The sequence below is a fragment of the Dromiciops gliroides genome, chromosome X (assembly GCF_019393635.1).
Source record: "Dromiciops gliroides isolate mDroGli1 chromosome X, mDroGli1.pri, whole genome shotgun sequence".
NCBI lineage: Eukaryota > Metazoa > Chordata > Mammalia > Microbiotheria > Microbiotheriidae > Dromiciops > Dromiciops gliroides.
In genome coordinates, this window is record NC_057867.1 from 51,754,822 (window position 1) to 51,769,873 (window position 15,052).

Sequence of the window (15,052 nt, forward strand, 5' to 3'; positions counted from 1 at the left end):
TTTCCTACCCAAATATTTCCAGTAAACAGATTTTTGCTTCTACTACAAAGGGACAAGGGTGGGGATGGGGACTAGTTAATCCTCCCATGCCTTTTAATATGCCAATGAGGCGCTCTAAGATTCAGCCCTTTTTAAATTTCAAACTAATGCCCCAGAGGGCAGCTAGGTGGCCCTGGATTCAGGAGGACCTGAGTTCAAATCCAGCCTCAGATGCTTGACACTTACAAGTCACTTAACCCCGATTGCCTCACCCCACCCCCCAAATGATATTATATTAGAATTTCACACTTATAAGAGCCAGTTAATAGAAATATTTTTTAATGCATTTCTGCATCTTGACTTATTTCTCTCATTTGTGAAATGGAAATAAGACCTATAGTGCCTTCCTCACAAGTCTGTTTGGAGGCTCCAATGATATAATGTATAAATGCTTTGCAAGCCTTAAATTGTAGGTCAGTGACCTTGGAAAGTGGCCAGACTCCCAGAGAGTAAACCCCACTCCAGGAGGTAGGAAATTGACCTCAAGGCTCCCAAAGAAGGAATTCCTCCTTGAAGCAGAGGGAGGACTATGCTGTTCATTGATCAACATGAGTGGGCTCCCTAGGCTTCTTCCCGCTTCCTCTCGGCAGATAATCTCAAGCTATTTGGCCTAACTCACCACAACAAGGCTATATTCCTCCACTGCCATGAAACTGGATGGAAGGAGGAGTTGTTTATTCCAGCATTGAGCCTAAGATCTGAGCCTCAGACACCAGGCTTCTTGTCACTGAATGAATGACAAAGTATTTATGAAGCTTTTTATGTGCCAGGCACTGAGCTAAGGTCTGGGAATACAAATATAAACCAGGAAGGCAGGCCTCGCCATCATACATACCTCCTAACAGGGGAAGACAACTCATGTAGGAGTGTAGGGCAGGTGAGAGGCTGCTGGTGCCAGAGCTCAGGGTGGGAGTCTGAATTCTGTGAGGAAGCTAGAGCCGTGGGCTACGTGGGGATGCCTGGGAAGTGGCTCTCATCTCATTGTCAGGATCTCATCCAGGAGTAGGAACTCTAGCATCAGGAACAATGCTTGGCTCCACATGAAGGGAATTTTCTGGCTGTGATGCATCATTTCCCCTCATCTTGGGATGATGCTAAGAAGCTGGCACTGAATTCGAATTACAGTGGGGGAAAGGGGCTGGGAGCAGAAGGGATGGTCCTGATCACCAGGTTATTTATAGATTTAGATAACTAATCTCCCATCTCCCCTGTGTTTGAGAGAGAACTGAGAACCTTGCCATCACAAGACCTCTGAGGATAGAACCCCACCCAGTGAAATGCTTCTCCATCCCCATCCCAGTTCCAACTAGTAAACAATTATCAAGTATTCAGTCCTGACTCTGTGCCAGGCATTGTGCTCAAGGCTGGGAACACAAAACATGTAAGATCCACACACTTATATTTGGTGGACTGCCTAATATCAAAGATGGCTTGACTCATGTGTGGCATGGATCAATATCTGACCTGGGATCTGGCCTACAGCTCTCCAAGGCAGACTTCAGCTTTGGCCTTTATGGGGAGTAGAAGGACATGGTTGGGTACTTTTCCTTTCCTTACCTAGAGAAGTATTGGGCTAGAATTCTATCTACCTATCTGCCACATCACAAATCTTAGTAGTCTGTTATTCAATCCTGTCCAACTATCTGTGACACCATTAGGGGTTTCCTTGGCAGAGACACTGGAGTGGTTTACCATTTCCTTTTCAGGCTCATTTTACAGATGAGGAAACTGAGGCAAACAGGGTGAAGTGACTTGCCCAAGGTCATACAGCTACTAAGTGTCTGAGGCCAGATTTGAACTCAGGAAGATGAGTCTTCCTGACTCCAAGCTTGACACTCTATCCACTGAACCACCTTGTTGCCCCTAATTAATAGTCTAGGAATACAATCCTTTGGGGCTACTTTTTCTGATCTCTCAGGAGAAGAGATAATACTTAGCAACATGTTGACAAAAGACCATCTTGAATAGCTAATAAACCTCTTTATCAAAGTAAGCAGTAAACAGAAATTGTGGGAATTATACAGATTACAATAGACCAAAGAAAGAGTAAAAGAGTTTTTCAGCTAAGGAGTGAGATAAGGAACCGAGAGAGAACAATATAGAGGAGGTGGGACTTATTAGGGGAGGGCTTTCCCTACTGGTTTTAGGCTCTGAGGACCACCAGCAGCCATTCAAAAAAATCTGTGCCTGCCTCTCTCAACAGCTTTGGTTGAAAACCTCTCCCTTACATATACATTACCACAAGCTCAGGGATCTGCCAGGCCAACAAGAGCCACTGACCCTTACACATAGAGAGCTCAGACTGGTCATAGGGTTGCCCTTTAGGGTCCAACCCAAGTGGGTGGAGGGTTTACACATATGAATACACAAGACATTCCCTGCCCGGTCAACCAGAAAATTAACGAAACAATCAATATAGGAGAATTAAAGTTTTTAATTCGGGCAGAGGAGCTGTAACTCAGAGTATGGAAAAGCAGATTTCTAGGAATACCCAAATGTGGAGACTGAGGACAGGGTTTATATGGGAAAACAGGACACAGAGAGCTATGAGACTACCCTTGGAAAAAGTAAGTTTCTCACAAATAGAAACTACTTAATGTAAATTAAACCTTTTACATACTAACCTAAAGTGCTGGAAGTAAGCTTGGGTATCTTTGGGAGGGGATAAAACAAATCAAGAGTCTGGAATTGACAGAGTGGTCAGCCCCAGGCAATCCATTGGCCTGGGAATGGAGAATAGGTGAGCATCCAGCAGTTCTCTGGACATTGTGGTTATCAGGGGGCAACTAGGTGATGCAGAGGACAAAGCACCGGCCCTGGATTCAGTGGGACCTGAGTTCAAATCCGACCTCAGACACTTGACACTTACTAGCTGTGTCACCCTGGGCAAGTCACTTAACCCTCAGTGCCCCACCAAAAAAAATTGTGCTTATCACCTCAAAGAGCTCCCATTCTAATGGGAGATAGTTCAATAAAGAGGTAGCTGGTTGTTGGTGGAGTTGTGAACTGATCCAACCATTCTGGAGAGCAATTTGGAACATCCTCTTTGACCTAGTAATACCACTACTAGATATGTATCCCAAAGAAATCATAAAAAAGGGTAAAGAACCCACATACATAAAAATATTTCTAGCAACTCTCTTTGTGGTGGCAAAGAATTGTAAAGCAAGGGGATGCACATCAACTGGGGAATGGCTGAACAAATTGTGGTATATGAATATAATGGAATACTATTGTGCTATAAGAAATGATGAACAGGCAGATTTCAGAAAAACCTGGAAAGACTTAAGTGGACTGATGCTGAATGAAGTGAGCAGAACCAGAAGAACATTGTACACAGTAACAGCAACATTGTGTGATGATCAACTGTGAAATACTTAGCTCTTCTCAGCAATACAAGGATCCGAGACATTTCCAAAGGACTCATGATGTAAAATGCTCCCCACATCCAGAAAAAAAGAACTGTGGAATGTGAATGCAGGTTGAACCATATTGTTTCCACTTTTTTTTGTTTATTTTTTTCTATTTTGAGGTTTTGCCCTTTTATTTTGATTCTTCTTTCACAACATAACTAATGAATGCAGAAATGTTTAATGTGATAGTACATATATAACCTATATCAGATTGTTTTCTGTCTTGGGGAGGGGGGAGAAAATTTAGAACTCAAAATCTTATAAAAACAAATGTTGAAAACTATCTTTATGTGTAACTGGGAAATAATAAAATACTTGTAAGATTAAAAAAAGAATGGAAAGGTAGAGGATGGAGCTAGATTGGAAAGAGTTTCAAACAGCAAACAGGGGACTTTATCTTTGACCCTGAGGGTAGAGGGAAAAAACTAAAGCTCAATGATGAGCAGGATGCTATCAGAAGGACTTATGAAAAATGCAGTCCATCTATGGAGAAAGAACTGATGGTATCTGAATACAGATTGAAGCACAATTGTTTTTGTTAGTTCTTCTTTCTAAAGGTATTTTGCCTGTTTTCTTTCACAACCTGACTAACGTGGAGATGTTTTACACAACTGCTTATATATAACTTATATTGAATTGCTTGACTTCTTAGGGTGGTGAGGGAGGAAGAAAATTTGGAACGCAAAGTTGTTTGTTTGGTTTTTTTAGTTGGCTTTTTTTTTTTTTTTTTTAGTGAGGCAATCGGAGTTAAGTGACTTGCCCAGGGTCACACAGCTAGTAAGTGTTAAATGTCTGAGGCCGGATTTGAACTCAGATACTCCTGACTCCAGGGCTGGTGCTCTATCCACTGCACCACCTAGCTGCCCAGAACGCAAAGTTTTAAAAAATCAATGTGAAAAAAATTATTTTTTTACATGTAACTTGGGGAAAATTCCAAACAAATCAATAAATCCCCAAAAAAGAAAAAAACAAAACACAAAAACTAAAGCTTAATGAGCAAGAGATTGGTGGGGTGGGGAGTGGTATCTGACATGGTCAAATCTTTTGTTGTTCACTCATGTCCAACTCTCTGTGACCGGATTTAGGGTTTTCTTGGCAGAAATACTGGAGTGGTTTGCCATTTCATTCTCCAGCTCATTTTACAGCTAAGGAAACTGAGGCAAACAGGGTAAAATGACTTACCCAGGGTCACACAGCTAGTGTCTGAGATCAGATTTGAACTCAGATCCTCCTGAGGACAGTGCTCTATCCACTGTGCTGCCACCTAGCTGTCCTATGGTAGGATCTACAGTTTAGGAAAAATCACTTTGGAGGCTATAAAGAAGATGGATCAGAGTGGCGAGCAATTTAAGGCAGGGAAATCAATTTCTTCCTATCCATGCTGTCTCCTTAAGGGCAGAAACTGCTCTATTTGTGTCTCCAGCTCTTAGCATAGTACCTGACACATAGTAAGTGCCTAATAAATGCTTTTTTCATTTATTCATTTATCCATCCATATATTCATGCATGTATTCATTCATGCCATCTGGCACCCTGGGCCCTGAGGGGGAAGAGGTGGTGGCATAATCTTTGCTCCTCACTGCTACTTTTGAGAGCCTCCCTTTGCTTCCATCACTCAGTATCTCCTCTGGCTCTTCTGGCATTCGATGTACATGGTGATATCTCCTTAAACAGTCTGGCCTCCAAGTTCATTAACCTTTTGAACTCCAACTCAGCTAACCACAGGAATGGTCATATATTGAACCACTCAGCCTCAGTTTCTTCGTCTGCAAAATAGGTATGATAATAGCACCTACCTTTCAGGGTTGTTATGAGGATCAAATGAGATAATGAATGTTGAGCATTTGGAAAATCTTAAAGTGACCTATACTTAATATTTCTTCTCTATATACTTGGACTTGTCTCCCTTGTTAGAAGGGAAGCTCATTGTGACTAGGGATTGTTTTGTTCTTTAGATCGGTATTTCCAGCGCCTAAACCAGTACCTGGCACATGGGAGGGTCACACAGCTAGTAAGTGTCTGAGGTTGGATTTGAACTCAGGTCCTCCTGACTCCAGGACCAGTGTTCAATCCACTGTGCCACCTGGCTGCCCTGATGGGAGGTTGCTTGATTCATTGATCTTACCATACCTCATAAGTGTTCTGTGTCCATGATCTAGAACCCTAAAATTCCTCTGACTACTATGGCTCTTCATCATTCTCACTCCCATCTCCAGTCACTCCATACCTCCCATACCTCCCTTCTCTTTCAGACACTTCTGCTTTGGACTCACTTTTCTACCTTCACAGTTTTGGTCCTCTGGGTCAGTGGTATGAAATTCAAATAAAAATGGATCCCTGTGGGCTGCATATTGACTTAGAAAAACAACACATTAACATTATCTATGTTGTATTGTATTTTGATTTCTTTTGTTAACCATTTCTCAATGACATTTTAATGTGGGTCAGTCCTCACTGGGGAGTTTTTGACACAGCTGCTCTAGTTAACCACTGTTCTCTCTTCTCTGGTCCCTTGGTACCTTATCCTATCACTGCTCAGGATTTGCCAAACACCAATGCTGGGTTTAGTGGTGTGCTAGAAAGAGCTCCTACTGGCTCCTGAGAGCCAACTGTCCAATTTCCAGTATGAGAAGGCCTTGGGAATTAGCAGAGGACGCAAATCAGGGCTTGATTTATTGTTTTTTTTATTTTCTCTAGACTTAAAAAAAGATGGAAAAATGTAAATGATGCAGATTAAACTTTTTTATTATAAAAGTGTTTTCTTATTTTCCAGTTACATGTAGAGATAGTTTTCAACATTTGTTTTTATAAGATTTCTAGTTTCAAATTTTTCTCCCTCCCTTCCCTCCCCAAGACAGCAAGTAAACTGATATAGGTTATATATGTACAATAACGTTAAACATATTTCGATGCAGATTAAACTTAAAAGTGTGTCATGCAAAGGAGTGTGTTGGTAAATGTTCAACAACCCGTTAGCTGGGAGGGGGTGAGGGGGGAGAAGTACACACAACCCATTTTTAACTTTACTCTGCATTATTAGCTATTTTCTCCATCACTTTCTTAAGTATAGAGACAACCAACAAAACAGCAAATCAAGCCCTGATTTGTAGATCTGCTGGTTTCCAAGGTGTAAATACTCATACTGAAAATGTAACAATTGGCTCTCCAGAGGTGGGGTAGGGGCTAGCTCCAGCATAGTCCTGGTTAAGCCTACTTCCCCCCATCTACCCATCCAGTGAGCCATTTGTTAAACACTTACCAGGTTTACTCCCAGCAACCTCCATCTCTGATCTTAGCGCTGAATACTGAAAAAGTGTCACCTGGAGCTTCTAGCAATGGGTTGCATTTAATCTCAACAAGACCTTCACTGCAATCTTTATTCTTTGGCTATTGACTCTCTGCAGCAATTGTTCCTAACGTTCTCTTCTCTCCTCAAGCCTCCTACACCACCTCCTCTCCTCTCTGGCTCAGCAGATGACTTTTCCTACTTTCCCCAGAATATAGAGGCCATCTGTCAGGAGCTTCATCTCCTTGTCTCCTACATCTCAGAATCCCTCAATATTTCCCATATCCTTTGCTCCAATCTCTGATGATGAGGTGACCCTTTTTCTTACCAAGAGTAACCCATTCTTTTGGGCAGGGCCCTTGATCCTGTCTTCTCTCACTAGCTCCTGGATCTTGCTCCTTCGTTCATTCCTCCTCTCTCTAATCTTTAGTCTCTCCCAATTTACAGGATCTTTCCCTGTTGCATATAAACATTTCTAAGTCTCCCTCATCCCTAAAAAAGCCCTTCACTGGACCCTGCCATCCCCTCAGACTGTTATCCTATATCTTTCCCATTCAAAATCCTAGAATAAGATGTCCATAATCCTTACCTCCACTTCCCCTCCCACTCACTTTTCAACTCTTTGCAACTTGGCATCTGAGTAAGTGACTCAACTAAAACCATTCCAGGCCTGCAGTTAGAAAGACTTGAGCTTTAAACCTAGCCTCAGATACTTCTTAGCTGTTTGACCCTGGGCAAGTCACTTTAACCTCTGTCTGTCTCAGTTTCCTTCTCTGTAAAATGGAGATTAGAATAGCACCTTCCAGGGTTGTTGTGAGTATCAAATGAGATAATACAGACAGTTTTCACTTTAAGTAAGTGGTCTGACTATTCTGCAGACCTCTATGTAAAGTGATTTTTACATCATGGGAATTTGCCAGGAGAAGGAGTTGAAAGGAAGGAGGGAGGGAGGGAGGCAGGAAGGGGGAAGTGCCCTGTGGAGGGAGGAGGCCGTCACACAGTTCAAGGATGAGGTGGAGCTATATACAGAGAAGCAAGAACTGGAGGAAAAACATGCAGGGGGTAGACACTTGGGAGCCAGACACATGCATGGGTGGGCTAAGCCCCCTGTCCTACAGAGGCAGCAGTGGTGGCTGTCTCTCTGGCCTCTGCCTCAGTTCTTCTGCTTTCACTTGGAGGGTTGTTTTTTTGTTTGGTTTTTAAGGTTTTGGGGTGGGGTGGGTGGGAGGTCGCAGAGCAACATGGAGAAGAAGCAGGAAAAGAGCACAGTACTGTAAAGTAAAATGAATTTCTTCCAAAATTCTTTACTAAAGTCAAACCTGCGTATTGCAAATTTGTGTAAAGCTCTTAGCCAGGGCACATAATAGGTGCTTAATAAATCCTTACTTATCCTGGCCCCCAAGACTCTGTCTCGTGATTTCTCTTTTCTCTCTTCAACCTCTTTTCCTTGAGGGAATCTCATCATTTGCCATGATGTCAATGATCATCCCTGTGTAAATGACACCCTAGATCTATATACAGGGTGTCCTAAAAGTCTTAGTGCAGTTTTAGCCTTTAATAGCTTAAAATTCTGACCCTAATCTGTCTCCTGAACTCTAGACCCATCTTACCAACTGCCTGTTGGGCATCTTTACCTGCACATCCTTTGGGCAACTGAATCTCTATATGTCTAAAACATAGATCTAGAGCCCAAAGGAGCCCTACCAGTCAATTGCTCCCTTGGAAGATGGAAAGGAGCTAGTTGCCCTTGAAAGGGCAGGTTGGAAGCCGAGCTGATGGCCTGGGGTCTGATGCTTTTCCCAGAGCTCTTGGATAAATGGGCCTGACTGTTTTTTCTGAGGTCTTAGGGGTGTTTTGCCCTTCTTGGCCCATGCTGCCTTCCATCTCTCTCTCCAGGGAGAGAGGTTCCAGCTAGTCAGATTCACCTGCCCCATTGACAGCCATAGATAGGCAGTTGGCATAGATGGTGGCCGAGGAAGAAGCCCTTACTCCACATTTTATTCCCCAAGAGCTGGGCTGGAAGCAGGCCCAGTGGTCTGGAGGGCAGACATTTCAAGGCTCAGCTCATGTGCTTCCCTCATTAAGGAGAAGCTTTTTCTAACCCTAGTTCTTTGTGCTTTCTCCCTTTTCAGCCATAGATAGAGCAGAAAGAGACCTCAGAATTGTGTACACAAAATAATGATGTAGGACAATTCCTGGAACAGAATTGTGTACACACATACACATGTATGTGTTTACGTGATGTATTCCCCCATTTGAATGTATGCTCCTGGAAGGCAGAAACTATTTTTTTAGTAAGGCAATTGGAGTTAAGTGACTTGCCCAGGGTCACACAGCTAGTAAGTGTCAAGTGTCTGAGGCTGGATTTGAACTCAGGTCCTCCTGAATCCAGGGCTGGTGCTCTATCCACTGCGCCACCTAGCTGCCCCGAAGGAACTATTTTTCATTCAACTTTATCATCCCCAGTCACTGGCACAATGCCAAGATTGTTAAAGGGCAAGAGAAAGTTAAGGAAGAAGAATGAAAAAAAAGCTCTTTTTTTTTTTACTGCAAAACAATTGGCAATTTTCAGTTATTAAAATTGTGGGTTTTGCATTTTGTATCCTTTTCTCAATCAGGAAAAAAATTCTTTTTTTGAATGTTATATAACATACATATAAAACAAGATAGAAAAATACATTATAAACTTATAACAATGGCTGTAAATACATTATCTTACATGTTTCTCATAGGCAATAGGTTGGTTATGGTATATACATAGCATGAAACTACTAAGATAATAAAGAATAGACAAAATACATGTCAGCTGTACAGTAGCATACAAGCGACACTCCCATCTACCCACTCTAAAAAAATTACATAATACTGTCGGAAAAAAGTTTTAAAACTACATATTTTAATAAGAAATAAATTAAATAAAGAATGATAATACTGAGAACCAAGGCATTCAGAGATTTCAAAAGTCATACTTCTTTTTAGTTGATCCAAAATTTTGTCAACTAAATTTTCAAAAGTTTGTTTAGAGCAAACATTACTCATAAATGTCACATATTTATTTGATACACTTACTTTCTTCCCAATAAAAGAACTTTGATAAACATCTAAAATGTCCAGGTTTATCATAGTCGAGATGAAACTGGAACAAATACTGGTATCATTTTAGCAAATCTCTCCTCAAATGTTTGAGTGTTGTGGGTTTATTCAAGCAACCAAAATCAAAATCAAAATGGCACAGCATATATTGTAAGGAAATCAAAATACTGCATATGTAACAGGAAGACAAAGCAATGGCACGTTAAACAAAAGCTAGCTGAACATAAAGGGATGAATGTCTATTGCATAGTAAATAAACTAAAAATCATTTCCAAGTTTGAGACAAGGTGATGGATGAAGTCACCATGGAGGTACTTACTGAGCTTTACTGCTGACCTTTGACTTCAAAGCTGTGAAGGTATGTAAGAAGGAATGAGTTGATAAATTGGGGAACACAAAGTCACTTGATAATTTGCCACATCTGGTACTGATTTGTTAAAAAATGAATAATCACTCAATTATTTAGAATTCAGCTTTGTGCACAAATTGCTTCAACTATTACACAAGGCCAACTGTTTGAACTTCACAATTTAGGAAGCTTAAACGGATATATAGTTGAGCCTTTGTATGCAAATGATGCTAATTTCTAACATTCTTTTAAAAGTCAAAAGCAAAGGAAGTTAGAACTAATGAAAAAGTTGTATCAGAAATTATCTGACATGGCTGGCAGAAGTTCTAGAAAATTTTGTAAAAGTTTTAAGTAACTTCTGAACTAAAAATTGGTAAAATTTACAAAGCTTTATTTTGTGAAATTAGTGAAGTCATCTAGAGGTTACTACTATATCAATCAATAAGAATATAACTCATCCCATTAAAACAAAACATCGTTCTACTTTTTTAATCGGATAGTGAGAAAGAGAATAACACAGTTTTTGTCTCAGATCCTTTGGATTTGGGTTGAGCAAGTTCATGAAACAAAAGTACTTATGATTTTAAAAGAATTAACATGTTTTAAAAATGAATGAGGGGGCAGCTAGGTGGTGCAATGGATAAGGCACTAGCCTTGGATTCAGGAGGACCTGAGTTCAAACCCAGCCTCAGACACTTACTAGCTGTGTGAACCTGGGCAAGTCACTTAAACCCCATTGCCCTGCAAAACAAAACAAAACAAACAAACAAAAAAAATGAATGAGCTGTTGGGGCAGCTAGATGGCGCAGTGGATAGAGCACTGGCCCTGGAGTCAGGAGTACCTGAGTTCAAATCTGACCTCAGACACTTGACACTTACTAGCTGTGTGACCCTGGGCAAGTCACTTAATCCCAATTGCCTCACTAAAAAAAAAAAAAAAGAATGAGCTGTACCAATGCAATGGTACAGAAGAGTTACAGGGAACTCATGATAGGAGAGGATCTCCAAATCCAGGAAAAAAAAAAAAGAACCGTGGAGTAGATGGTGAATGAACCATACTATTTCTTTTGTTTTTGGTGCTGATGTTTTCTATTTTGAGGTTTTTCCTCATTGCTCTGATTTTTCTCTTATAACATGACTAATGCAGAAATATGTTTAATGTTATTATGTGTGTATATATATATATATATATATATATATATATATATATATATATATATATATATATATAAAATCTATATCAGATTGCCTGCTGTCTAGGGGAGGGGGGAGGGAGGGGAGGGAGGAAGAAAAATCTGAAATTGGAAAGCTTGTATAAACAAAAGTTGAGAACTATCTTTACATGTAACGGGGAAAAAATAAAATACTTTATTAATTTAAAAAAATGAATGAGCAGTCTGTCATAAGATAGAAAAGTTATCAATTTTTTTTCACAGTATCAGATTTGGCAAATTGCATCAAGGTAATACAGCAAATATATTATAATTCAAACCATCAACTCATGTGTCTTCCCCCTCTACCTTCTCACACACTGGGCTGAGCAGGCCTGCATTCACTTGTTATCAGAGGAAGGAAAAGCTCTTTTTGTTGCGATCCCATATGAAGGCAGCACAGCATTCTAGATGTTCTGGGATCCTGATTCTGTCACCATTGTTGCTGCTGTTGTTACTGAGTTGTGTCTGACTCTCTGACCCCATTTAGGATTATCTTGACGGAGATGCTGAAGTGATTTGCCATTTCCTTCTCCAGCTCATTTTACAGATGAGGAAACTGGGGCAGACAAGCTGAAGTGACAGCTAGTGTCTGAGGCCAGATTTGAACTCAGGAAGCTGAGTGTTCCTGACTCCAGGCCCAGCACCCTATCCACTGCAGAGCTACCTAGCTGCCCTTTGCCCTGCCTGATTCTCTTGACTAATTGTGTTAGTTACCCCTCCTAGCTGCAAATTAGATAAATGTGCCCCAATGCCTTTATGTAAGTCATTGATTTAAAATATATACTTGGGTGTAGCTGAAATCTAGGTAATCTCCATCTATAGCACCCCCTGTTTTGTTTTTGTTTTTTTTAGTGAGGCAATTGGGGTTAAGTGACTTGCCTAGGGTCACACAGCTAGTAAATGTCAAGTGTCTGAGGCCGGATTTGAACTCAGATCCTCCTTTATCCAGGGCCAGTGCTCTATCCAGTGCTCTATCCACTGTGCCACCTAGCTGCCCCACACCCCCTGTTTTAACAGTCTAATAACCCTGTCAAAAGGAGAGATAGAGACAGAGAGACAGAGAGAGGAGATGGGGACACACACACACACACACACACACACACACACACACACAGAAGGTTTATGGGATATGACCTGATCTGGAGGGGTCTATGCTGGCTCTTTGGGATCATTGCCTCCTTTTCTAGACAATTAATAATCATCTCTTTAATAAGACATTTTAACAGCAACTGAAGTCAAACTCACTGGTCTATCATTATAACAGGCTCTTGGCCAGACCTAATTAAAGGCCTAGGACCAATCGTAGAACTGCACGGGTTCTCTAGACTAGCCCAGTGGGGTCACACTCAAATAGAAATGGGGCCACTAAACTATACCTAAGGATCCCTGTGGGCTGCACATTGACTTAGTTTTAAAATATAATGTTATCTATGTTTTATAGTAGTCTGACTTACTTTGTTAAATCTGAATTTCGGTCTTCCTAACTTCAAGTATAGGCAGCATGGCACAATGGATAGGACACTGGACTTAGAATCAGGAAGACTCAGATTCAAATTCTGTCCCACTTATTAGTAATTGAAACCATCTGGGCCTCAGTTTCCTCATCTGTCAAACCAAGGGGTTGGACTTGAAGGCCTCTGAGGTCCCTTCTGGCTCTAGACCTAGGGTCCTGGAATCCTATATTTTCACTAAACTGTGCAGAGTTCTCCTGTCAGTTCTCTTGCTCAGCTGGTCCTCAAGAAAGAGATGTGGTTCGTCCCTGGGACTGGACAAGAAGCCTTTCTACCTTGGCAGTACTGGAGCTCTGCTGGCACAGCTTTTGAGAGCTTGGGGGTACCTATATACTGTAGTGAGCTTTCAGAGGAGGGCTTTTAATAGCATAATTTTAGAAATGAAAATAGAAGGAATTCTGATTCAATGGTTATGGGGGGGGTCGTCAATCTCATGTCCTGTTCATTAACATTTACTTAGAGTGTTTATAAATTTATAATGCAACATTTAAAAAAATGTTTAATACTTGCCACAACTAGGAGGAGCAGGCAAACTAGGGCTAGCTATGCTATCTTTTTCATCCTCTGGGCCACTTGTGATTTTTTGGTCTTGTCTCAGCACCTCAAAGATATGTTCCCCCCCGGGTGGGGGGGGTGGAGATCCTAGTCAAGAGGGTCATTTTTTTTTTTGCAGGGCAATGAGGGTTAAGTGACTTGCCCAGGGTCACACAGCTACTAAGTGTCAAGTGTCTGAGGTCGGATTTGAACTCAGGTCCTCCTCAATCCAGGGCTGGTGCTTTATCCACTGCGCCACCTAGCTGCTTCCAAGGGGGTCATTTTTTTAGACAAGTAATTTGAGGGGGGTCATTTTAAAAAGATCATTTAACTACTCTGAGAAAAGGGAGGGAGGAATGACTCTGCTTGGGCTGCCAGCAGGGGGTGACACTCTTCAGGAGGAGTTTCCCAAACTAAATGCTGTACACTGCCCAGGTGAGAAGCAGAATGATGAGGTAGATAGACCTCTGGCCTCAGGGAGATCTGGGTTCAAGTGTTGCCTGTGATTCACACTGACAGTGTGACCATAGGTGAAACAGCTCAGTAACCAGACCACTCCTGCGAATGACTTGGCTACTCTCAACAATACAATGATCCAAGACAACTCTGAAGGACTTAGGATGAAAAATGCAATCCATCTCTAGAGAAAGAACTGATGGTGTCTGAATACAGATTGAAGAATATTTTTTTTAAGTTTATTTTTCTTGCTTCTTTTGGCCTCTTTTCTTTCACAACCTGACTAATCTGGAAATGTTTTGCATGACTACACATGTATAACTTATATTGAATAGCTTGCCTTCTTAAGGGGGGGGCAGGGAGGAAGGAAGAGAATTTGGAGCACGAAGTTTTTAAAATGGACAATTAAAAATTGTTATATGTAATTGAAGGGGGCAGCTAGGTAGCGCAGTGGATAAAGCACCGGCCCTGGATTCAGGAGGACCTGAGTTCAAATCTGACCTCAGACACTTGACACTTACTAGCTGTGTGACCCTGGGCAAGTCACTTAACCCCCATAGCCTTGCAAAACAAACAAACAAAAATTTTTATATGTAATTGAGGAAAATAAAATTCTAAATAAACAGAAAAAAATTAGGAAAAAAAAAGATTGGGGGAGCAGCCTTCACAGATGTTGTGGCAGAACTTTTCAGAAGATTGCAATTCTTTTCCTTCCTTGAAATGGACACCACCACAGGGCTAAATATCATATCCCTTAGGTAGCATGAAGACAGAGTGAATGAATTTTAGAATAAGATTCTACTTAGGATCAAAGCAGTGTTAAAAGAAACCCGGCCCAACAAAAAGTCAGCAAAGGCAGTCTATAATTCCCATACTAGTAAAAGGCAGGGCTTCTTAAACTTTTCCCACTCTCGACCCCTTTTCACCAGAGAAATTTTTACACGACCCCAGGCATATAGGTATATAAAATAGGTATGTATAACCTTTTACTGTTACCAACATTTTCACTAAGCCCACATTTAGCTGGCCCACAGTTTAAGAAGTTAGGGTGTAAGGGGCTTGGTGGTAAGAAGGGTATGGGAATAGAATCAATCTACTAGGTAGAAGAGAGTAAATCTATTGTATCAATGGATCAACCAAAGACATTTTAACTATGT